This window comes from Bos taurus, chromosome 4, assembly GCF_002263795.3.
Source record: "Bos taurus isolate L1 Dominette 01449 registration number 42190680 breed Hereford chromosome 4, ARS-UCD2.0, whole genome shotgun sequence".
Taxonomy (NCBI): Eukaryota; Metazoa; Chordata; class Mammalia; order Artiodactyla; family Bovidae; genus Bos; species Bos taurus.
Window position 1 is genome coordinate 77,326,894 of NC_037331.1, and position 24,383 is coordinate 77,351,276.

General features: G+C 41.6%; 1 protein-coding gene across 1 annotated transcript in view; it reads right to left on the reverse strand.

Moving 5' to 3' along the window:
- Window positions 1-8,682, reverse strand: part of BLVRA (biliverdin reductase A) — a 51,539-nt gene extending 42,857 nt beyond the window's left edge. The window contains 1 exon segment of the mRNA NM_001097571.1: window positions 8,631-8,682. The gene's annotated coding sequence lies outside the window, so the exon portion shown is untranslated.
- Window positions 8,683-24,383: the final 15,701 nt, after the last annotated feature.

Below are 24,383 nucleotides of genomic sequence, written 5' to 3' on the forward strand. Positions count from 1 at the left end.
AATACAATCTGAGTGTAACTCAATTTTAAAGGTGGGTTGAGAGAAGGACATTCTGGGGCCCATACATGCTGTTAGGCACTGATACCCAAGAAAGTCCAGGTCAAAACCTTGGTCCCCTATTGCTGAGATTAGTTCTTCCTGGCCAAGTGCTTTTGGAAACCATGAACTTCTGGAACATCTGAGCACAGCACAAACGACAAGTGTGTTGGGGCTGGGACAAAGGAATATAAATCTTCCACCTGGGAAGAATCTGTAATTCTGGTTTCTAACTATTTATTTATATCTAAAATTGCTTACTCCTTGGAAGGAAAGTTATGACCAACCTAGGTAGCATATTCAAAAGCAGAGACATTACTTTGCCAACAAAGGTTCGTCTAGTCAAGGCTGTGGTTTTTCCTGTGTTCATGTATGGATGTGAGAGTTGGACTATGAAGAAGGCTGAGCACCGAAGAATTGATGCTTTTGAACTGTGGTGTTGGAGAAGACTCTTGAGAGTCCCTTGGACTGCAAGGAGATCCAACCAGTCCATTCTGGAGATCAGCCCTGGGATTTCTTTGGAAGGAATGATGCTAAAGCTGAAACTCCAGTACTTTGGCCACCTCATGCGAAGAGTTGACTCATTGGAAAAGACTCTGATGCTGGGAGGGATTGGGGGCAGGAGGAGAAGGGGATGACAGAGGATGAGATAGCTGGATGGCATCACTGACTCGATGGACGTGAGTCTGGGTGAACTCCGGGAGCTGGTGATGGACAGGGAGGCCTGGCGTGCTGCGATTCATGGGGTCACAAAGAGTCAGACACGACTGAGCAACTGAACTCAACTGAAAATTTATTATTATTTGGCTGCGTCAGGTCTTAGTTGCAGCATGTAGGATCTTTGACGAATCATGCAGGGTCTTTCGTTGTGGTACACTCACTCCCTGGTTGTGGTGCATTGGGCTCAGTAGTTGCAGCACTCGGGGCTTAACTGCTCCGGGACACGTGGGATCTTTGTTCCCTGACCAGGGATCAAACCCACATCCTTTGCATTGCAAGGTGGATTCTTAACCACTGGACTACTAAGGAAGCCCCTGGTTTCTAGCACTTTAAAATCTCAATAATTATGCTCTTCAGGATTGTTAGAGGGAATGTGTTTTCTTTCCCCTTAGCAGATCAATTAAGACTTTCACAAGCAAAATTTCACAACGTGTTATATGTCTCCTCGATGATAAATCGTATTATGCTCTACAACTGAGCATATGTTTTTCTGCTATTTTGTGTCTGTTCTGTTTTCCTATGTTGCTTTTTTCCAGCTTTCTAGAGATATCACTAACAGATTACATCCTTGATCCACGTATATATTTCTCATGCAGTTTTTTTAAAGGCACTGCAAATTCTCAGATTTCAGATGAGAAAATTTAAGGCCCCCTTCCAAACTCTGAAGTATTATGACATGGTTTCTGTGATGATAAAAAGTAAAAGTAAACAGTTAAGCTATAAGAACAATCATTCTGTATAAGACATATAGAAAATATCAAACTATTCAGGCACAAGCAAAGATACGTTTTAGTACACCAAACAACACAACTGAGTTGGCATATGGAGGATTAAAAAGCTTAAAGAAATCCTGCAATAAAGTTGACCGAGATGACGACATAGAAGGCTCCTGATTCCCCTCCTGCTATGGACACACTGATACACAGCTACAGTGGGAGCAGTCCTTTCTGAAAGAGATCCAGAAACTAGCTCAGTGACTCCTACACATCTGGTGAATAAGCAAATATTCACATCAAAACAGGTAAGAAAGGCTGAGTCAAATGACAAGGTCCTGCTGTATAGCACAGGGAATTCTATTCAATATCCTGTGATAAAACACATGGAAAAGAACATATAAAAAGGAATGTATACGTGTGCATGATCGAATCACTTTGCTGAATAGCAGAAATTAACACAATATTGTAAATCAACTAAATTTCAATTTTAAAAAAGATCTTTACAATGAACACTACAAGGGAATTCCCTGGCGGTCCAATAGTTAGGACTCTGTGCTTCCACTGCCGATGGCTCGGATTTAATTCCTAGTCAGGGAACTGAGATCCCACAAGTCACATGGCATGGCCAGAAAAAAAAAAGGAAAAAAAACTATAAGACATTAATGAAAAGAATGGAAAAAGACACGAAAAAATGAAAAAAGATATTCTGTGCTCATGGATTGAAAGGATTAATATTATTTATGTCCATACTACCCAAAGTGATCTACAGATTCAATGCAATCCTTATTAAAACTCCAATGGCATTCATCACAGAAACAGAAAAGCAACCCTAAATTTTGTATGGAACCACCTAAGATCTGAAACTGTAAATCTCCTGGAAGAATACACGAGGGGTAAGTAAACTCCTTAACTTTGGTCTTGGCAATGATTTTTTGGATTTGACACCGAAAGCAAAGACAACAAAAGCAAAAATAAATAAGACAGACTACAAGAAACTAAAAAGCTTCTGCAAGGCAAAGGAGGCCATGGAATGGGAGAATATCTCTGCAAATCACGTATCTAATAAGGGGTTAATAACCAAAATATATGAGGAACTCCTACAACTCAATGGCAAAAAACCCCAAATGGTCCAATTTAAAACTGGGCAGAGAAACTTAGTAAGCATTCTTCCAAAGACATACAAATGGTCAACAGGTACACAAAAAGCTTTCAGCATTCAACATCATTAATCATCAGGGAAATCAAAAAGAGAAATTATCTCACTAGTTTTGGCCATCATCAAAAAGAAAAGAGAGAACAAATACTGGTGAGGATGTAGGAAAAAGTGAAAGCTTGTGTACTGTTAATGGGAATGTAAACTGGTACAGCCACTACGGAAAACAATATGGAGATTCCTCAAGAAATTAAGAATAGTATCACTGTGTGAAGAAGGCTGAGCACCGAAGAATTGATGCTTTGAACTGTGGTGTTGGAGAAGACTCTTGAGAGTCCCTTGGACTGCAAGGAGATCCAACCAGTCCATTCTGAAGGAGATCAGCCCTGGGATTTCTTTGGCAGGAATGATGCTAAAGCTGAAACTCCAATACTTTGGCCACCTCATGTGAAGAGTTGACTCATTGGAAAAGACTCTGATGCTGGGAGGGATTGGGGGCAGGAGGAGAAGGGGACGACAGAGGATGAGATGGCTGGATGGCATCACTGACTCGATGGACGTGAATCTGGGTGAACTCCGGGAGCTGGTGATGGACAGGGAGGCCTGGCGTGCTGCGATTCATGGGGTCGCAAAGAGTCAGACATGACTGAGTGACTGATCTGATCTGATCTGATGATCCAGCAATCCCACTTCTGGGTATACATCCAAAGGAAACAAAATGATTATCTCAAAGAGATATATATGTACTCCCATGTTCACTGCAGCATTATTTACAATAGCCAAGACCTAACTGCAGACAATGAAAGAATAAAACTGTGATTCATATAGAGTCAGCCCTGCATACCTAAGGATGTGTAATGCACAGATAAGGAAACTGACTATATTCATTATATTGCACCATTTTATACAAGGGACTTGAGGACCCAAGATTTTGGTATCCACAGGGGCTCCTGGAGCCAATGCCCTACAGAGAGTGAGGGACAACTCTATATGGAATATTATTCAGCCTTAAAAAGGGAAGAAAATATTGTTATTTGTGACAACATAGGTGAACTCAGACAGCATCATGCTAAGTGAAATAAGCCAGGCAGAGAAAGACAACTAATGCATGGTATCACTTATAAGTGATTCCATCACTTAATGCATGGAATCTATTAGAAAACTGGTACCCAGTGTAGGGGAAATAGGGAGAGATAGGTAAAAAGGCACAAATTTTTAGCTACAACATGAATAAGGTCTGAGGATCTAATGTAAAACATGGTAACTACAGTTGATAACAGTCATGTATGATTGAAATTTGCTAAGAGCAGAACCTAAATGTTCTCACCAAAACCAGTAAATGTGTATTAGTTCACTCCATGGAGAGAATACTTTCATAATGTTATCCGTATATCAAATCATCACACTATATACACTTTAAGTATCTTAGAATGTTTTTGTCAATTATACCTCAATAAAGTTGGAAAAAAAAAATCCTGCCTTAGCTAAAACAACATGACTTGACATTACCACTTAAAACAGCCAGAGATCAAAAGCAGCAGTGGCTACATGTGTTTGTGTTTTCTTTTTCAAAAACATTTTTGCCTATCGCCTTTTACTCCCACAGCAACCCTTAAGAAGTTAGAGCCCTCAAACTTTCATTCTGCAGAGACAGGAAGACTTTAAATCACTTGCTGCTGGTGGTTCTCCATCTGCCCTCCTCCTCCCGCCTCAGGAACTGGCTGACCTCCCTATGTTGCGTCTCCTGCCTGCTTCACCCTCCACCTTCCACTTGGCACTGGCCAGAGAGGGAGATCAGACGAGGAGAAAGGTGTAACACAGAACAAACCTGACTCCCTGCTTGGTCACTCTGGATCTTACCTCTTTGCAAAACAATGTTGCCTCTGGCCTGAAATATGCAAGGCAGCACATTCTCAAGGCTTTGCCTCCCAGGCTTGCTCTTTCAAGGCCTAACAGTTTTCATTTATATAAAGATAAAAAGTTGCACAACAGAGGATCACACTGGTCCTGTTGGAGGCTGACAGCAGACCTACAGGGACAGCTGCAAGAGCAAAGGATTATCACATCCCCTTCCTGGTCTGGGCCGCACCAAGGCTTCTGCAACAACTAGCTATACCCTTGTCCCCTTTGAAGCCTGAATTCTAACTCAGGGGTAAGATGGTTCCTTGGGACACTAGGTTACCATCTTCTCTGTCTGCTGGGTTTCCAGAAAAAGTCACAATACTTTGCCCCAACACCTCGTCTCTTGATTGAGTAGCCAGTCATGCGGCTGAGCAGTACGGGGTTTGGACGAAAGGAGAGGCTGGTGAACTTATCCCTGACTTGTCCTGTCCCACCAAGCTGGTGGTCCAGCAGTGGCTGACTTCTGCCAAGGCCCCCCTGCAGCCCTGGAGGGCGAGCCCTCCTTGGGAGCTCCACCCCCACACTCACCTCCAAGCTCTGGAACCACAGTCCCTTCCCTGCCCCTTCAGACCGGGGTGGGGATGGCACCCCACCAACCCTCTTCCCTGGGTGCCTCACTGTCATTTGTTGGTTCCGCGAAACCCACCCCCTCTTCTATAGAGTCCCTTCAAAAATGTCTTGCATTTTTGTGTTTTTTTTTTCCTGTTTCCATTCTAACCAATATACTTGCCCACCAAAATCTCACCGTAAATGAATGGTACAGCCAGGACTAAACAGCTTCCTTGGCTTAAACTATGCCTCTCTTTCCATCTTAGTCTTTCTTCTAAGCGCAAACTGGAATATGAACCTCTCTAGAGCATACCATGAATAATATGGCAATTTCCGCTAACCCAATGGTCTCAATCAACATTTCTGATTGTTAGGATGAGAAGTGGGAAGTGAGCCAGTGTGCTGCTAACCATCTTCTAATGCACGGGACAGCCTCCCACAACAAAGAGTTATCCAGCCCCCAATATCAACAGTTCCGAGGTTGATTACTCCTCCTGCAGAATGACCCACAGCTGCGACTTTCCTCCTCTCTAAAATGCTCTCAGATGCCTATAACCACTGCTCTCAAGCCAGGCCACTGGCAGAAGTATGTTGAGTCCTGCTCCAGGTCCCAGGTGCCTTGCACCAATGCCTCAGAAGTGGAGCCCAGAACCCAAGTCACCTCCAAAGCTGATTGAGCCCTTTTGTAACTGTTGCCCAAAGCCCCTGATATCACTGACAAGCTTCCTGACTCCCAATTAGGCAAAGAGGCCCACTCCTGTAAACACACTATAGCGTCCCAATCAATGATCTAACACCAACCTTTCAGCAGGAATTTTTTTTGTCTTGAGGCTATAAAAATTGGCTATTAACTCATGAAAATTGTTGGCTTTCCCTGGTCTGTCAGGAGGTCAGCCCACTGTGCTCACATTATCTCTGCCCACATTATCTCTGCTCTTTGCTCTTAATAAACTCATTCCCTTCTGAAATGCTCTATGTCTGGAAATTCTTTTCCAACCTGTGCTCACACTGACTCAACAAAGAATGGGGGAAGGATTGGGGAGACGGTGACCTTCTCAGACAGGGCCGGGTGCTGGCCTGAGAGGTCCAAGAGTTAAGGTAAAAATGACCTTTACCCCTAGGCTGAATTTTCCTTTCTTGAAGGGAGCTGATACTTTGGGGCCTACCAAGGAAAATAAAATGACTACATGGGGCAAAAGTCGGGAAAAATACACATCAAAATATTAATTGTAAATATGTCTCTGAGTGGTAGAATTTTTAGTGGTTTCTTTGTGGTTATCTATATATTTTAAATTTTGCGGGACTTCCCTGGTGGTCCAGTGGTTAAGAATCCACCTTTCAATGCATGGGATGTAGATTCGATCCCTGGTCAGGGAACCAAGATTCCACATGCCACGTTGCAACTAAGCAACGAAGACCCAGCACAGTCCAAAAAAGTTAATAAAATAAATTTTGCTAAAATAAATAAAAATAAAATTTGCTATAAAGGTTAGTTAACATTTATATAATTATTTAAAACTCTAAAAAGAAGCTATTATGCCATATTCACTGATTCCATCCCTCCCAACCCCAGTTCCTTGAGTGCATAGAATTTCACATGGCAATATATCAGGGTACTTTAATAATGAAAACCAGAAAATTGTCTTTACAGCCAATTATAAGGAATGACTCTACTTCCTTCAAGGTCATTCATATTTGAGGAATGAATGAATGAATGAAGTATTCTTTACTTTCAAATGATATGTACTTATGCAACTGACCAAGTTTACTTTCCTAGAGGCAAATTTGAGACTCAGCACTAAAGCAATATACACCTGCGCTGTCCTATATGGTAGCCACTGTAGGCTAATTTGTTTCTGTCATGTCTCTCTGCAACCCCATGGACTATAGCCCACCAAGCTCCTCTGTCCATGAGATTCTCCAGGCAAGCACACTGGAGGGGGTTGCCATTTCTTTCTCCAGGGAATCTTCCTGACCCAGGGATCAAACCTGCATCTCCTGTGGCTCCTGCATTGCAGGCAGATTCTTTACCGCTTGAGCCATCAGGGAAGCCCCAAGGAAGCCATTAGACACACGCTATTTTTTTAAATTGAAGTATAGCAGATTTACAATGTGCCAATCTCTGCTGTACAGCAAAGTGACTCAGTTATACACATATTAAATATTCTTTTAAAAATATTCTTTTCCATTATAGCTTATCCAGGAGATTGGATATAGTTCCCTGTGATATACATTAGGACCTTGTTGTTTATCCGTTCTAAATGTAACATTTTGCATCTACCAACCCCAAACTCCCAGTCCATCCCTATCCCTTCCCCTCTCCCCCTTGGCAACCATAAGTCTGTACTCTATGTCTGTGAGTCTATTTCTGTTTTGTAGATAGGTTCATTTGTGCTATATTTTAGATTCCACATATTAGTCATATCATATGGTATTTCTCATTCTGACTTACTTCACTTAGTATGATAATCTCTAGTTGCATGCGTGTTTCTGTTTTTGTGGCTAAGTTAATACTTCACTGTTTATATGTATCTCATCTTATTTTGCCATTCATCTGTCACTGGACATTTCTCTTGTTTCCATGTTTGGCTGTTGTGAATAGTGCTGTTATGAACATCGGGGTGTGTGTTTCTTTTAGAATTATAGTTTTCTCAGGTCCAGGAGTGGGATGGCTGGATCCTATGGTAATTCTATTTTTAGTTTTTTGAGGAACCTCCATACTGTTTAACAAACAGACACACACTATTTAAATGTAAATTAATTAAATATAGAACATTTCCATTTTCACAGCAAGTTCACACTTTATTTTTTCCCCTGGACTTACTTTCTCTCTTACATTATCTTTGCTCCCCATATCTGGTTACATTTATTTTCTGCTGACTTGCTACGCCTCTACATGATTTTGTTGCAAACCACCCTAGTTTCTTTGTGGGACAATTCAGGGTATCAGTACTTCTAAACATTTGTGTCGAGATAACCTTGTGTTGCTGGGAGCTCAGCCTTAGTTTTTCTAGAGTGCACTTAAATCATGTAACCCGCAGAACAACGTCTGAAATGCTAAGAGTTTCCAGTTTCCAAAGAGGAAAGCGAAGTCAGGAGAGGTTAAGTGACCTGCGGAAGATTCATACCAAGGAGCAGAACCCCAGGCCGGCGGGACCCTGGAGTCCCAGCCGGCCGAGTTCTCACCCCCGCTGGAGATGCCGAGCACAGCCTTTCGCTCACCCTGCCGCCCCACTACGCCGAATCGCCCTAAACACTAGCTGAATACCTCTACATAAAAACCGAAACCATCACTATAATGAAATAGGGATGAAATGTTCTTAATACTCGGCCTTTGTTTATTTGACTCAGGCCCTCCCCAAGGAGCCCGGAGCGATCGCCGGCCAGCCGAGTCTCGCTTGCGCCCGCTCCCTGCCGGTCCGGGCGAGGCGGGCGGCGCCCAGAGTTCTGGGCCGGTGGCTGGTCAGGCGCTGGGTCTCCCGCGCGCCTCGGTTTTTAAGCTCCTTCTGGAGGGTTTCAGAAAAGCCTGACCCCAATCCCCCTGCGCGCCTTACCTGCCGCTGGGCACAAAGCTGAAGCTCTCCGAGCCACCTCCGGGCTCCGCGCCACCACCCGCCCTACGAACACTGCAGGAGCGCGGCTGGGATTGGCTGCGGAGGGACGGGGAGAGGCGGGCGGAGGGAGGAGGAGAAACCGGACTGGGTGGGGAGTGTGTGGGGAAGGGGTCCCGCCTACGCCTCCTCCCCCGAGGGCGCAGCCCCAGCACTCTGCTAGGTTACCCGAGCCGCTGGACTGGCTGTGAACTTGTGCAGGCGGCAGTCTTCGGCCCAGCTCCTGCCCTGTCCCTTGCGCCTTGCTTGGCGGCGCCAGTGGGCCGAGGGCGCGCATCCGCAGGGGAGCGGGAGCCCTAAGCTCGTGCTCCGGGCCCGCAGAGTGTCTGGGGCTGTGCACCGTGTGCCCCATCTCTAGTAGGGGGCATCGGAGCCCCCTCCTCTGCCCCAGTCCCGCCACGGGAACCCGATGGATCTTTTTTGGGTTAGTAGCTCCGGCCCTGGTGGAATAACCAGGGAGGAGTTTTTTTCTCCTCCGTGTGTATATTGAAATACCTGTAACATAACATTTCGATCTTAACCATTTTTAAAGTGTATACAGTTCAGTGGTATCAAATACATTTACTTAGTTGTGCAAAAACACCACTATCCATAACTGCTTTCATCTTGTGAAACTGAAGCTCTATACCCATAAAACAATGACTCCTTGGTTATTTCTTGCCCCCAAGTCCTGGTAAGCACCATTCTACTTTCTGTGTTTATGATTTTGACTGGTGTATCTCGTATATGTGGAATCATACATTATGTATCTTTTTCTGACTGGCTTATTTCATTTAGCATAATGACCCCAAGAGTCATCCATGTTGTAACATATCACACAATGTCCTTCCTTTTTAAGACTGAACAATATTCCATTGAATGTATATTTACATTTTGCTTATCTGTTCATCCACTGATGCACACGACTTGCTTTGTTGGGTTAGTTATTACAAATAATGCTGCTATGAACATGGGTATACAAATATCTCTTTGAGACCCTGCTTTCAATTCTTTGGGGTATATGCCCAGAAATGGAATTGCTGGATCATAGGTGGCTCAGAGGATACAGTGTCTGCCTACAATGCGGGAGACCCGGGTTCGATCCCTATGTCGGGAAGATCCCCTGGAGAAGGAAATGGGAACCCATTTCGGTACTCTTGCCTGGAAAATCCTATGGTCTGAGAACCCTGGTAGGCTACAGTCCATGGGTCGCAAAGAGTCGGACACGACTAAGCGACTTCATTTCATAACTTCATAGTAATTCTATCTTTAATTACTTGAGGAAACACCAGTTTTCCATAGTGACTATACCATTTTACATTTTCACCAATAATGCACAAAGTCCTAATTTCTCCATGTCGTCGCAAACACTCATATTCTGTTTGTTTGTTCGTTTCAGCAGTAGCTAGCCTAATGGATGTGAGGTGGTATCTCAATTCAGTTTTGATTTGCATTTCCCTAATGATTTGGATCTCTTCTTCGGAGAAAAATCTGTTTTGTTCATTTTGAATCAGGTTGTTTGGCTTTTGTTGTTGAGTTTTAGGAGTTCTCTATATATTCTGGGTATTAATTTTTTATCAGATATATGATTTGCAAATATTTTCTCCCATTCTATGGGTTGCCTTTTTACTCTTTTTGCTTTTGATGCACAATCTGTCTTAATTTCATGAAGCCCAATTTGCCTATTTTTCCTTTTGTTACCTGTGCCTTTGGTGTCATATCCAAGAAATCATTGCTAAATCCATGTAGAAGTTTATGTCTTACATTTAGGTCCTTTATCTGTTTTTGAGTTAATTTTGTATATGTCAGGTAGGGGTCCAACTTTATTCTTTTTCATTGTGGATATCCAGTTTTTCTAGCAACATTTACTGAACAGATTGTACTTTCCCCCATTGAATGGTGTTGGCTCCCTTGTCAAAAATAATTTGACTACATTTGGGGTTTATTTTTGGATGCCCCATTCTATTCCATTGTTCAATGTCTCTGTGTTTATGCTAATACCACACATTTTTGATTAGTGTAGCTTTAAGATAAGTTTTAAAATCAGGAAATCAGGGGTGAAGTCCTCCACTTTAGCTCTTTTTCAAGATTGTTTTGGCAATTTGGGGTCCTTTGAAATTCCACATGAATTTTAGGGTGGTTTTTTCTATTTCTGCAAAAAAATTGTTGAAATTTTCATACGGATTGCTTTGAATCTATGGATTAGTTGAATTTTATTGACATTTTGACAATATTGTCTTTTACTTCATGAACATGGAATGTACATCCGTTTATTTATGTCTTCTTTAATTTCTTTCAGCATTGTTTTGTATTTTCCATTGTATGAGCCTTTCACCTCCTTACTTAATTCCTAGATATTTTATTTTGTTTGATGCTGTTATATATAGAATTGTTTTGTAATTTCTTTTCAGATAGTTCATTGTCAGTGTACAAAAGTGCAACTAATTTTTGTGCGTTGGCTTTATGACTTGCTACTTTGATGAAAATTTATTAGTTATAATAGGTTTTTTTTTTTTTTTCTTCCTTGATGGATTCGGGCTTTCTATATATTAGATCATATCATCTATGAACAGATGCACTTTTACTTCTTTTTTTCCAATTTGGATGACCTTTTTTTTTTCTTACTTAATTGCACTGGCTAGAATTTCAGTATTGTATCGAATAGAAGTGGCAAAAGTGGCTATTCTTGCCTTGTTCCTTGTCTTTTGGAAAAGCTTTGAGTCTCTCACCATTGCCTATGATGTTCACTGACAGTTTTTCACATATGATTTTACTATGGTGAGGTAGTTTCATTTTACTCTAGTGTAGTGAGTGTTTTTTATCATGAAAAGGTGTTGAATTTTGTCAAATGCTTTTTCTACATCAATTGGAGCGATCATGTGCTTTTTCCGCTTCGTTCTATTGGTATGACTCATTATATGGATTGATTTTCATATGTTGAACCGTCCTTAGTTATTGTGAATAATCCTTCTAATATGCTGCTGAATTATATTTCCTAGTATTTTGGTGAGCATTTCTCATCAATGTTTATAGGGGATATTGATCTGTAGTTTTCCTTTTTTAGGATGTCTTTATCTGTCTTTGGTGTCAGGGTAATGGTAGCCTCATAGAATGAGGTAGGGAGTATTTCCTTCTCTTCATTTATTATTTTTTTTTCTGGAAAATTAGAGAAGGATTAGTATTCTTCTTTAAATGATACCTTCACTGTGAAGCCATCAGATCCAGGACTTTTATTTGTGGAAAGTTTTTATTACAGATTCAATCTCCTTACCAGTTGTAGCTACATTTCAAATTTTCTATTTCTTCATGAGTTAGTCTTGGTAGGTTCTGTGTTTCTAGAGTTTGTCATTTCATGTAGGTTCTCCAATTTGTTGTTGTACAGTTGTTTATACTATTCTCTTACAATCCTTTTTATTTCTGTAGCATCAGTAGTGTCGTCACTACTTTCTTATCTGATTTTCGTAGTTTGAGTCTTCTTTGTTTTCTTAGTCCGTGTAGCCAAAGGTTTGCCAATTTTGCTGATCTTCTCAAAGAACCAACTTTTGGTGTCATTGATTTTCTCTATTGTTTTTATATTCTCATTTTCATTTATCTGTAATCTAATCTTTATTGTCTCCTCTCTTCTAGCTTTGAGTTTGTTCTTCTTTTTCAAGTTCCTTAGGTTGTTGATTTGAAATCTTTCTTATTTTTTAACATAAGCTTTTATAGCTATAAATTTTCCCCTTAGCACTGCTTTTGATAAGTCCCATAAGTTACGGTATGCCATGTTTTCATTTTTATTTATCTCTGAGTATTTGCTAATTTCTCTTATATTTTCTTCTTTGATCCATTGGGTGTTTGTATGTATATTGTTTAATTTCTACAACTTTGTGAATTTTCCAGTTTTCTTCTTGTTATTGATTTCTAATTCCATCCGTTGTGGTCAGAGAAGGTACTTTGTATGATATCTATGTTTTCAAACCTATTGAGACTTAATTTGCAGCCTAACATGTGATCTATCCTGAAAAATGTCCAAGGTGCATTTGAGAAGAAGGTGTAGTCCGTTGTAGAGTGCTCTGTGTATGTCTGTTAGATCAGTTGGTTTACTGTATTAAGTCTTCTATTTCCTTTCTTATATTCTGTCTTTTTTTTTTTTAGCCATTATTATGAGTGGGGCATTGAAGTCTTCAACTACTATTGTAGAACTATTTCTTCTTTCAATTTTGTCAATTTTTGCTTCATATATTTTGATGTTCTATATTAAAGTGTGTATATGTCTATACTTATTAAATCTTCTTTCTTGAGTGAATCTTTTATGAATATATAATGTGCTTGTCACATAATCTTTTTGGATTTAAAGTCGATTTTGTCTGGTATTATTATAGCCATATCTGCTCTCTTTGGGTTACTGTTTTCATGGATTATCTTTTCCCATCCTTTCTCTTTCACCATGTTGTGTCTTTGGATCTCAAGTGCATCTCTTACAGACAGCATAGAGTTGCATCATGTGTTTTATTTATTCTGCCAGGATGAGTCTTTTGACTGGAGAGTTTGATCTATTTACATTTAAAGCAATTACTGATAGCAAAGCTCTTCTGTCACATGCTAGTTGTTTTCTATATACCTTTTTTGTCTCTCATTTCCTGCATTACTATCTTCTTATGTGTTTAGTTGATAGTAAAATGATTACATTTCTATCTCATTTCCTTTTGTGTATATTCTATAGCTATTTTCTTTGTGGCCACCAAAGAAGATTATATTTAACATCCTAAAGTTATAGCATTATAATTTTAATTTACTCTAGCTTCACTTCAATAACATGCAAAAACTCTGTTCCTTTATAGTTCTTTCCCCACCTCCTTTGGCTGTTGATGTTGCACATTTACATCTTACACATTGTGTGCCCCAAAACATAAACGAATAATTATTTTAAATCATGTAGAAAACAAAAAGTGCAGTTACAAACCATTGTTGCAATGATATAGCTTTTATAATTGCTCATGTACCTTTACTGAAACCCTGATTTCTCCATACAGTTTCGGGTTACTATTGAGTGTCCTCATTTCACCTTGCAGGAGTCCCTTGAGCATTTCTTGCGGGGCAGATCTAATGGTTACAAACTCCCTCAATTTTTGTTTATCTGGGATTATCTTAATTTTCCCCTCAACTTTGAAAGACAGTTTTGCCACATTTAGGATTCTTATTGATATGCTTTCCTTTTAGCACTTTGGATATATCAGCCCACTTCTGGCCTCCAAGTTTTCGGAAGAGAAATTTGCTGATAATCTTTTTGAGTATACTTGTATGTGATGATTTTCTCCTCTCTCTGCTTCTTTTAAGATCATTTCTTTGGCTTTTGTAAGTTTGACTATATGTATCTTGGTATGGATATGTGAGTTCATCTTATTTGGAGTTGGTCAAATTTATTGGATGTTTATGTTCATGTATTTGACCACGTTTGGGCATGTTTTGGTCACTGTTTCTGCAAATATTCTCTTTGCCCCCTTCTGTTCTTCTTGGTCTCTCATGCGCATATTGTTCTGCTTGATGTCCCGTAGGTCCCTTAGGCTATGTTCATTTTCCATTTATTTTCGTTCTGTTCCTCATAGTTGATAACTTTAATTGTCCTATTAAGTTACTGATTGTTTCTTCAGTCTGCTCAAATCTGCCTTTGAATCCCTCTTGTTGATTTTTCATTTCAGTTACTGTACTTTTCAATTCCAGAATTTCTTTTCTACTTCATCTTAGGCTTTCTATGTATTTCCATTTTGCTCACACATTGTTTTCTTGACATTTCCCACATATCTCTCTAGTTCTTTGAGCATCTGTCAGACAGTTGTTTTAAAGATTTGTCTAGTATATCTGCCATTAAATCTTTTTCAGGGACAGTTTCTGTTCATTTCTTTTCTTTGAATGGGCTATACTTTCTCTGTATGCTTTGTGATTTTGTGTGTGCGTGTGTGTGTGTGTGTAACACTGATCATTTGAATCTAATAATGTGGTAATGCTGGAAATCAGATCTTCCCTTTCCCCAGGGTCTACTGATTTCTGTTGTTTTTGTTTTTATTGATTGTTGTAGGTTACTTGTGTGATGAGGATCAGCCTAATATGTACATTTGAGGTTTTCTCTGGTCTTTTGTGAGACTTTTCCTGGGTATGTGTGGTCACTTTCCAATTCCCCGCTTACATACAGTTGTTTTTTATGTCCTAGTCTTTAATGTCCCCCCAAAGGGGGAAAAAGCAAATGAGGAAGGGGAGGTGGGGAGGGAAGGGCCCTTTTAATCCTCTGTAGGTCACTTCAGTTGGGGAGGAAGGATTTGCACCAATGAAGGGAGGTGCAATTGTGGCTGCCCCCCTCTTTGATTGCACCTCTGTGATCATGAGTAGTAATCTGTGCTCAGAGGCAGATATTCAGAGGACAGGCTCCTGCCTCCCCCAAGCTCTATATAAGCCATTCCAGGAGCGTGTGCACAGTTGTCTGCCATGCAGCTGGGGATGGAGGATGGGGAGCTGCTGCTGTGCTAACAGTTGAAATTGGCTGAAATTAACCACAATTTGCTGTCCAAATCTTCCCCTGGAAGTTGAAAGCCTTCAGCAGACTCCAGAGTTCCAAAATAATTACCTCGGACAGATTCTGACCGTGCAGTTGTTGTCTGGATAGGCAGACAGATTCTTGATGTGTCCTATTCTTTCCATAATCAGGACTGCGACCTGTAGGTTGACTAGCATTTCCCTCGACAAACAGTTTTCACACTTTACTCTGTGTTGTGTCTGACTCTTTGCAACCCCATGGCCCGTAGCCCGCCAGGCTTCTCTGTCCATGGGATTATCGAGACAAGAATACTGGAGTGGGTCGTCATGCCCTCCTCCAGGGAATCTTTCTGACCCAGAGATCAAACCCACCCACACTTTATCCTTTGACCTGACAAACCTGCTTAACCAAGTGAGAAGAGAGAAAACAAGTCTTTATCTTGCATTTAAATTCCCCTGTCTCCTAAGCGCCATACTCTTCTCTTTCACAGCCCACTTAATATTTCTCCTTGGATGTCTGAAATACATTTCCATCTTAACATGCACAGATCTGTGCCCCTGATTTTCCCTCTTCCCATACTTTACCAACTCCATCCTTCCAGCTGTTCGGGCCAAAAACTTAATGTTACCTTTGACTTATCTTTCTCTCACATCCCACATCTGTGGGCCAGGAAATTGTTGGGTGGACCCTCCTAGCATATACAGTCTGACTACTTCTTACCATATCTCATTCATCTCTGACCTGAGTCACTGAAGTCTTCTTCCTGGCTTTCCTGCAGTTTATCCTCACACAGTAGCCAGAATGACCTTGAAAAAAATAAAAGATTATGTACCTCCTCTTCCCAAATCTTCCAGTGGTTTCCCATTTAATTCAGAGTAAAAGCCAAACCCCTCAGTGCCCTAGAGGATCCTTTCCTAGTGCTTCAGTGACCTCAAACACTACAACCCTCTTTGGCTAATTCAGTTACTCTGGCCTTCTTACCATTCCTTGAAAAGGCAGGCAGGCTTCTGCCATAGGGCCTTTACATTGGGTTGTCCAGCTCTGGAATGCATGACTAATTCCCATTTCCTGATCTTTGCTTAAATTCTATCTCAGTGAGAACTATCCCTACCACCTTACTCAAAATTATCATCTCCCTGCTCCTAATTCCTTAATTTGCTTATTTCTTCTCATAACATTTATCATCTTCTAATATACTCGATTATTTATTTATTTATTCTGCTTATTGTTTATTATCTGTCTCTTCCATTCATCTACTCCTACTCTTGCTTCTTGGGCCATTGATATGCCCTTTCTTGGGGAAAAAAAAAAAAAAAGTTAACTGCCATGAGAAGGGTGCTTCACAGGCAAGGTCTAGATCATAAGCCAAAACTCTGGAATCTGAATGTAAGATAATTTTAAATAAACTGCATGGAGAAGAGGTGGTTCCCCATAAGGAAATGCTGTGTTCTGCCATCAGGAGAAGAGATGCTGGCTAGGCAAAAGCCACAAGATTGTCACTTGCTGAGTCAGACTAGCTCACCCAGAGAAACTTTGGGAAAGTCTATGAAAGGGGCCACACGTGTCCTCAAGTGTAGGGTGTAAGGATGAGGCTGCTGCTGACGAAAAAAAAATGCAAAATGTGCGAGTTGCAAGTCAAATTTTATTTGAGGCAGTATGAGGACTGGGGCCTGGGAGACAGCACCTCAGATAGCTCTGAGAAACTGCTCCAAAGAGGTAGAGGGCAGGGAGGACAGTGTATATGTGATTCTGGTAAAGGGGGAGTACACTTGCAATCAAGCACATATTTTTTTGTAGAAAATTTCTGCTGATCTTGGGAAACTTCTTCTAGTCACAAGAAACAATTGTTACACATGAAGGATTTTAGTGCTTTTCTAGATATGAGGAGATATAAGAATTGGGCTCATAAAATCAGCTCCCACGAATATCTGTTTGAGGACCTGCCCTGCCAGTTTTCCCAGAACACAGAGTGCCTCGTTTCTGCTCTCCATTCTGGACTCCTTCAGGGAGTGTTGGAGGTTAGCAGCTGCAGCAGCACATGATTTAATCCTGGTAGAGGTGGATGGCAAGTGCCCGAGGCAAGTGCCAATTGTAGTTGATACTGCCAAAGCCCTTTCTTGTAGTGTGTCATGAAGGTGCTGTTTATCTTAATCCTTGTGTAGTTTGATTTTATGTTCATTTTCTACTTTTATGAGAACTTCCCATTATAAAAAGTAACCTTCTCCAACCTGAAGGCGTTTGTGGAGGTTGGAGGTGGGGAACAGTAACAGGCTGCCTCGGGCCACAAGTAGCAGGAAGCCCGCATTCAGATGGCAGTAAACAAGAGGCTGTGTTAGGGCTCCACCTCCACTTCTCTGATACTCTGTTTGCTCTTCCCCCCTCCCCCTACGAGTGACAGATTTTGTATAGATTTTGATTAAGAAATCAAGATACACTAGATGTGAAATTCTAGGACCAGATCTCCAAGGAGATAAGAAGGAATCAAAGGGGAGGGATGATTTGGTAATGAAATCTCTGATCAGTTCTTGCTGTGCTGTGAATTCCCCTTCTCCCCATTTGAGGAAAACTGCAGCCAGCATCATTCCTCCAGGCTTCCAGAAGACCACTTGGAGAACTTGATAAGTATACTTGAAGAACCCTCTGGACTGTCATCTACTCTCAGCTGGGAAAGACACGCTGCAGCTGGCTGGGGAAGCAGAGCCAGCAGTGTGCTGCTTGGCTGGCACTGGTCAGCGTGCATAGAGGGTCCATTTATAGGATGCATTTGTGCTTCCCATGGTCAGGTGTAAGCCATGCACAAGAGACGGTCCTTTTGGGTCCAGTCCAATAAAGCCTCCTAGAGAGGCAGAGGGATCCTCTGAAGAAGGATCCTATGCCACCAGGGGAAGACAGAGACTTCAGGAGAATACCATCAGCTAGACACCAACCAGAAAATGCCTGGAATATCTGGCAGCTAAGCAACAATCAGAACATTTTGAAACTAAACAGACTTATTTAGGTCACTACCACAGAAAAATGGATACAATAACTGCATTTGACCTTGTGAGGTCTCTAAGATAATGGGCCCTGAGAAAAACTGCATTCCTATATGTAGCCAAGAATGTAGGTGAAAGGGGAAAGAAACTAAGCAAAAGGGGCATTACACCAAAACCTGAGATGAATTACCGCATTTTAATATATGTTACCACTCTTTTGCTAATAAATACATGATTTAAATAGCGCCATGACAGTTCTGTTTAGACCATATGGGATTAAAGGAGGAACTAATCATGTAAGCCTTGACATCTACCCAGGAATGAAAAAGAAGGTGGTTTTCTCTCCTCCCCACTTTTTCCTTGATTATAAAAATGCAGCCCTAGTTGTTCTCGGGGCTGCGCTCCCTTGCCTGCTTATTGTATGTCTCACAAACGTCCTATGCTAATAAACTCACTCCTTCCTGTCACTTAGCCCCACAGTCAATTCTTTTTGGTCTCAGGTTTGAGACCAAAGGACCTGACTATCAGTAAGTCCTGACACCAGGTGAGCAGTTTTAATTAAAAGAGTGCATTCAAGTCCCCTTCTGAGTCAGGGATTGTGGATTTAAGTCCCAATCTGCAGTGCAGCTGTGTCTGAGTCCCATCCTGTGGGTTCAAATCCCGGCCTGAGGTTTGGCTGGTTTCAAGTACCATCTGAGGAGGAGTGTGGTTTAAACAGTACATCTTAGGGCAGGAGAATTGCTGGAGAGAGGTCCTTGGTGACAGTCACCTCCAAAGAGTTTGTAAAAATCCCAGTCCAAAATTAAGATCATATATGTATTTCTCAGGGCTTTCCAGGTGGCACTATTGGTAAAGAACCCGTCTGCAATGCAGGAGACTTATATAAGAGATGCAGGTTTGATCCTTGGTTCAGGAAGTTCCCCTGGTTCTTGCCTGGAGAATTCCATGGATGGAGGAGCCTGGTGGGCTCCAGTCCACAGGGTTGCACAGAGTCAGACACGACTGAAGCAAAGTAGCATGCACACATGTATGTTTATCTCAAAATCTTATAATAGGAACTGTTCACCTAGGTTCCATTTATTATTCCTTGCCAGTCAGAACCATTTCAGGATCTCCCTCACAGAATCAGCGAGTTGCTTATAAATTCATTTGGCTTTATTGCAGAAAGTCTGCAAGTGAGAGGTATTTTTCTCCTTGTGTTTTGTTCCATCCAAATATCAAGCCCTATTTGATCTTAAGACCCAAGAGATTCTGATTTCTACTTATGGTCTCTTAACAGAAATGCAGAATCAAGCTCCAATTCCCTTGCCCCAAGCCGTCTGAGTGCAATTTTAAGGCTTTATATTGCTCTTTGGTTAGAATTAGTCTTATGGCTCCATCTAACTCTATAACTGGCTAGAAACTATGGGGTACTAAAGGGAATGTCTGGAGGCTCTTACTGTCTCTGCCACTTAAGGGCATAGAGGGGTTCATCATTCTGTAATTATTTATTGAGCACATGCTGTATGAGCACTGGTATAAGGTACTGGGGAAACACATTAATGAAACAGTCCTAGATGGCATTACTTGGAGGACATTGTAGTTTTAGAAGAAACTCAGGCAGAAACAGGAGAGTGCAGTATCCCGCATGCCTTGACTTCTTTATGAAATCCTCTGAGATACCACCTGAAGACGGGGGCACTGCACAGGATCTTGCATGTGTAGACAGGAATGGTCAACTAGAAAAAACGGAGAGTAAATGCAAATGTGACCTTATTTATACACAGGCAGGGGAAGTTTCAGAACACCAGAAATATATCTACATATTCTAGAATTTTGAATGTAAATTTTGAATATGTAGAAATACGTCTATATATTCTAAATTTTTGAAGGGATTACTATATTTTCTATTGTATCAGAAAAAATCCTCATGTCCATCTGCATCAACTTTAAGATCTGGAGGGACTCCTCCCTTCCCAGGAGATACTGCTTAGGAAAACCTACCTCCAGTTTGTAAAAGAAAGCAGTGGCTAAAGTGGCCTACACAGAAAAATGGGTCAACTTCCGCCCGATCAATTTACCCCTCCAATCCCACTGGGATTTCTTTATTGACTCTTTACCGACCCACATTTTCTTTTCTCCCTGCAAAATGTACTTACCAATGCTAAACACTCGCAGCTGTGGTATGGCACACCCGCTTTTGTTCCCACCAGCCGAATAGTAAATTTACCAAGTTATCAGTGTAGTGGGTGGACTGGTGAGGGTTGAATTGTGTCCCCTAAAAACGACCTGCTGACATCCTAACTCCTAGTACCTCAGGATGTGACCTTATTTGGAGATGGATTCTCGACATCAGAGTCCTCAGAGTAGACTCTAAGTAGATATCATTGATGTTCTTATGAAAGGGGGAAATTTGGACAGACATACACAGAAAGAAGATGGCCATGTAAAGACAGAGAACTGGAGTATTATGTCTACAAGTCAAGAACACCAAAGATTTCCAGCAAATTATTTGAAAGTAGAGATAGGCAAGGAACAATATTTCCTCTTCAAGTTTCATAGAAAATGTGGGCCTGCTGATACCTTGATTTCAGACTCTAGCTTGCACATCTGTGAGACAACAAATCTGTGTGGTTCTCAACCACTCAGTTTGTGATAGTTATGGCAGCCACACAAAGCTGCTGCTGCTGCTAAGTCGCTTCAGTCGAGTCCAACTCTGTGAGACCCCATAGACAGCAGCCCACCAGGCTCCCCCGTCCCTGGGATTCTCCAGGCAAGAACACTGGAGTGAGTTGCCATTTCCTTCTCCAATGCCTGAAAGTGAAAAGTGAAAGTGAAGTCACTCAGTCGTGTCCAACTCTTAGCGACCCCATGGACTGCAGCGCACCAGGCTCCTCCATCCATGGGATTTTCCAGGCAAGAGGACTGGAGTGGGTGCCATTGCCTTCTCCAACACAAAGCTACCACAGTGTGCATATGCCAACGCCAGTTATATTAGTCATTATAATTTAAGTAAATATGTCAACCAAAGAATTAACGCAAAAAGGAGCTGTTAAAAGAGACTCAAGACTTAGAGAATTAACTTATGGTTGCCGGGGTGAAGGATAGGGGAAGGGAGAGTAAGGGAGTTTGAGGTGGACACATACACACTGCTATACTTAAAATGGATAACCAACGAGGACTTAGTGTATAGCATATGGGGCTCTGCTCATTGTTACATGGCAGCCTGGATGGGAGGGGAGTTTGGGAGAGAATGGATACATGTATATATGCATGGCTGAATCTCTTCACTGTTCACCTGAAATTATCATAATATAGTTAATTGGCTATACGCCAATAGAAAATTGGAGAAGGAAATGGCAACCCACTCCAGTATTCTTGCTTGGGAAATCACATGGAAAGGGGAGCCTGGCAGGCTATAGTCCGTGGAGTCACCAATAGTTGGACATGACTGAACATGCATGCATGCACACGATAGAAAATAAAAAGTTAAAAAAAATTTTTTAAAAAGGACCTGTTATAGCTAAGATTTAAGTTGAATGCTTTGAAAGACATGATAGGAGTGAGTCTTTGAAAAACCTGCTGTTGAATTACACGTAGGCAAGCAATTGTAGTCTATTGGAAGGAAAAAAAGTAGGGTCCTGCACTCAAATTGCTAAAAGCAAATTTTTCACAATGCCTGGTGTGGTTCATGTAAGAAAGATGTTACAAAACTCTAGTCATCAGCCATACACTCAAACAAATGTCTTGAACCTAAAGAAAATATTGGCAAACAAATATACACTTATGTGTCTTAAAATATATGAGATAACTGCATGCTATGCATGCTAAGTCGCTTCAGTCATGTCCAACTCTGTGCAACCCCATAGGCGGCAGCCCATCAGGCTCCTCCGTCCACAGGATTCTCCAGGCAAGAATACTGGAGTGGGTTGCCATTTCCTTCTCCAAATCTTGATATGAAAACCATACAAATACGAGAAAGAAAAATTGTAAGCCCATTTCTTAAATATAGATGCAGAAATCCAGCTAAAATACCAGCAAACTGAATTGTGCAGTGACTAAATATAGTGAAATAAGATCAAGAATGTAAAGGTGATTTAACATTAGAAAGTCATAACTAAACTAAAGCAAGATCTCTGAAATCTTCCAGAAATTGGTCACCGAGTATGTGCATGTTGCTGCTGCTGCTGCTGCTAACTTGCTTCAGTCGTGTCCGACTCTGTGTGACCCCATAGGCGGCAGCCCAGCAGGCTCCGCTGTCCCTGGGATTCTCCAGGCAAGAACACTGGAGTGGGTTGCCATTCCCTTCTCTAGGCAAGAACACTGGAGCGGGTTGCCATTCCCTTCTCCAGTGCATGAAAGTGAAAAGTGAAAGTGAAGTTGCTCAGTCGTGTCCAACTCGTCGAGACCCCATGGACCGCAGCCTACCGGGCTCCTCCGTCCATGGGATTTTCCAGGCAAGAGTACTGGAGTGGGGTGCCATCGCCTCCCATGTGCATGTTGCTTAAAACTAATTCTCTGCCTTTACTCTTTTGGTTAATTGATCATTAATGTGCTGATCACACGAGTAAGAGGGACTCTACTGTATTGTTACAGAAAATTTGGAACTAGATATGAGTTTGAAACTTGGTTCAATGAACTATACATCTTGTGCAAGTTTCCAAATTTTTCTAAGATTTAGTCATCTCATTTGTATAAAATGGGAATAATAATACCTGCAAACCACATTGTGAAATTACATGAAATAATGTATTTAAATTGGCAGTATTAGATGTGCTTCTGTTGAAAGTGGGAGAAAACTTAAACATGGCTTAAACAAAAAGAGCATGTATTGGCTTGTGACAGTAACAAAATTCTGAGGGTAGCATTGGCTCCAGGCACAGCTGGACTCAATTCTATAAGTAACATTCCAGAACCTGGTTTCTCTGTCTACATCAGTCAACTACTCCTTGTTGGCTCAGATGTTAGACAAAATCTCCCTAAGGGCCACAAAAGACATTTTTTTCCATATCCTCCCAAGTTCAAGATTGGGGCAAAAGAGTCCCTGCTTTACTTTCAGAGCCCCATTAAGTCCTTGGTTTGGAGAAGATGCCACGCCTATCTCTGTATCAGTCACTATCCCAGAGGAAAGCAGTGATTCAATTTGGGAGGATGAGGTCCTATGTTCCACACAAAGAATGTGGTTTGGGTAGGGGCAGGGGGCTCTCTCAAAAAACAGTAACAGTACCAAAAGCATGGGGGATGAGTTTGGGGCAGGTAGAAACACTAAATGTTCATGCACTAGCTTTGAGATGATGCCTCTTAGACAAACCAGCATTAGCTATCTCTGTTTTGTCTCACACCTCCAGCTCCTAACTCCTACTCCCACTTTGGGTCTAGAGAGGGTGCTGATTTCATTAGAGGAGATGCCCTGATCTTCCCTCTGCTTTCAAATCCTTGACGGTATACCCCCAATCTGCCAGACCAAATTGTGGCAAATCTCCTCTGGTGCTGTTCTTCCAACTGCCTCACCCTTCACCCTCACCCACTACTCTAATTCTGACCTTTAAGTTTCAAGGTTGCTCTTCAATTCTAGGATATCAGGAGGCAGTAAAGTATTAAATTCTTCACGAGTTTCATGACTTTGTTCACTTCTTTTACTCTGTCTTTCCAAACTCAGATTTTGATTTGAGCCACACTGAGAAACGCATCTACCTCCTATCACTTGCATTGGGAACCTGGACTTCTCTACCACTGTTTTTTAATTGTTTGGAGTAGATGTCTGCTCCGTAATCATAACTGGCTCTAAATTGAATACTGGGGTACAAACCACTCATCAACCTCAATATCCATTCTCCTGCTTTTGGTGCCCCAAATTTTAGCTGGGCACACTCTGCCCAGAACAGACCATGTTATCTAGTCTTCTTGGCAGCCCAGATGTAGTCATGAGATTAAGTTTCAGTTGGGAATAGGTGACTCATAAAATTTCCAAATCGTTTCCTTAAAGGGAAAGGGTTTTCCCTTCCCACTTGACTTTGTATCGCTAGTTTGTTCTTGCGTGTTTCTCTTCATACATCCCTGCCTAATTCAACTCAGTTATTCTCACTAGTTATCCTTCCTCCAGAGGATTCTTCCACCCATTCCTTCATACAGGTAATTACACTCTTGGTTTTCTTCCAGTCTTTCCTGGAGTCCCACAGATTCCCAAGGGTTTTGTCATACATCATATCCTAATGACTTCCAAGGGTGTACCTCCAGGGATCATTGCCCTCT